This window comes from Penaeus chinensis, chromosome 6 (genome assembly GCF_019202785.1).
Source record: "Penaeus chinensis breed Huanghai No. 1 chromosome 6, ASM1920278v2, whole genome shotgun sequence".
NCBI classification, from domain to species: domain Eukaryota; kingdom Metazoa; phylum Arthropoda; class Malacostraca; order Decapoda; family Penaeidae; genus Penaeus; species Penaeus chinensis.
Window position 1 is genome coordinate 21718524 of NC_061824.1, and position 2115 is coordinate 21720638.

Below are 2115 nucleotides of genomic sequence, written 5' to 3' on the forward strand. Positions count from 1 at the left end.
CTAGCTTTTTTTTTTTTTTTTTTTTTTTTTTTTTGAGGATTCCTAGGGATGACTGAGAAAGAGAGGCATCTAAGCTCTTCCTTAGTCATAGTAGATTTTTTAGGAAACGTTCCACGAAAGAATTTGTCTTTCGTTTGGTAATCAGTGAGGAGATTTTGGCCTTTAAGGGTTTGAATTTAGAGAAGTCACTTAAAATAGCTGAGGCGTTTCCGGAATATTGGCGTTTGGCTGTGTATCTACCCTTATCAGTTCAAATAATGGTGATTACTTTGTCTGAAACCAAAATTTTGTAAGATGCGCTGGGAGGGAATTTGATTCAGCTGGATTTGTTTTGCATGACTCTACTAAATTATAGATTATTAATAGACTCATATGCAAATTTCTACCCTTTCCTTTGGGCTCTACATGAATTCGATTTCTGTGGAATTTAAAAGCTCAGGATTTTAAAATGTAAAGATATATATATATATATAAGCCGATGGAACTGCAACACTAGCTGTATACCTTGAATTGTAAGTATTCACGTATCCTAGACCTATATCATGTATGAGGGGGGGGGGGGTAAATCTAATGAAGGAAGTTGGAGCCCATACCAGCATTCCATGTTGGAGGTGTCAGTATCAAAACTGGCGCATTACTCATTATTTGAAAGTACCTGTTAAGTAAATGTTAGTTTAACAAAGAAGAAGTAAGAGTTTCTGTATCAAATAGTTCTCTTGATTACAGACAGGTTGTGAAATTTTGAATTAAAACAGTATAGTACAGAACAGTTATAGACCAAATCATAAAAATCGTCAATTTCACGTCACCATAACTTCAACAGAATTATGCGTTCACTTATTCACCTTGCATGGTACTTCACGGAAACAATTTATTTTGTGATTATGCAAATACAAAACTTTATTTGTTGCACTTGTTTTAGTTTGCTGTTCCCCCATATTTTTTTCTGTTTCTTAGCTACGTCATGTTTACCCTAACCCAATCTTACAAAGCACATATATTGAAATTTCTTGGTGGTGCGAAGACAAGTAATGTAGCCTTTGAGTTCACTCTTCCGTACATGGAGTCATCATAATATGGAACAATTCCCTGAATATTCATGTTTCATTTAATGGTAAAGCAGAGATTGGATTTTTTTTTTTTTTTTTTTTTTTTTTTTTTGTGATGAAGGACCAATCATGCATAACGTTTTTAAAACAATTAATAGGCGATTGGATAAATCTCCTGCTGAATGTGAATCCTATCAAAAGAGTTCTCCATTAACTATGGTAGCATGCAAGCGTCTGGGAGTTGACATCGTTTAGGATGACGGTACCTGTCGACAACTTTTTGCATGGGAAAATAAGTCCATTTTTGCTGCAAAATAAGATGAATGTACGAAATGCAACTATACAGTCTCCCCACTTGCCAGTCAGCTTCGAGGCAGAGTTTGGACCAGACATTAAGGTGCAAATTGAGATGCTTCCGTTATTTTGCAAGTCCGCGGTCTCCAGACAGCTCCTACGTATACAGTAGAAAGTTATGCTGAATATGAGTAACTTACTAAATGGATTCCACTTTTTTTTTTTTTTTACTAAAGGAATCTTTCTGTCCACCCCCACCCCCCCTATTCGCGAGGAGCAGCAGCACAAGCTGGCAACAACTGCGAACACCACCTGATCAGACGAAAAGTTTAAAGGCCAGGAACAAATGTGGTTGACTTGCAGTACTTAGATTCTATGGCAAGTATTATGGGGACTACTTGAATGTGCATTGTTCAAAGCAATACAGCCCCTTTTAAGTCGATTCGAAAACAGGCGTTGTCAGACCCTCGGATTATTTGAAGGATATATCCCGTATGGAGTATGTATACTATTTAAAACTATTCTCTGTTTCAGCCTGATGATGGCAACTGGGTGACTGTCAAAAATTTGTGATAATGTTTATCTTTGGGAAATTTGGAGGAGACGCCCCACACCGATTTTCCGATGAACGATATATATTTTTTCCAATAGTTTTCTTCGTGTTTCGACCGAATCAAGCACTCATTTCCTCCGCAAACGAAGCACAGCTACGATAGCTGGGGAGGGCATGATACATATAAAGGAATTTGGGGGGGAAATTTCGAAAAATATC

The 2115-nt window shown here is 37.2% G+C and overlaps 1 long non-coding RNA gene across 1 annotated transcript in view; it reads right to left on the minus strand.

Annotated features, from left to right (window-relative positions):
- Nucleotides 1–1608: 1608 nt before the first annotated feature.
- The window catches only part of LOC125026572, a 28286-nt gene continuing 27779 nt past the window's right edge, over nucleotides 1609–2115 (minus strand). Inside the window, exon 3 of the long non-coding RNA XR_007114960.1 lies at nucleotides 1609–2115. This exon is cut by the window's right edge and continues 730 nt beyond it. This is a non-coding gene — a long non-coding RNA (uncharacterized LOC125026572).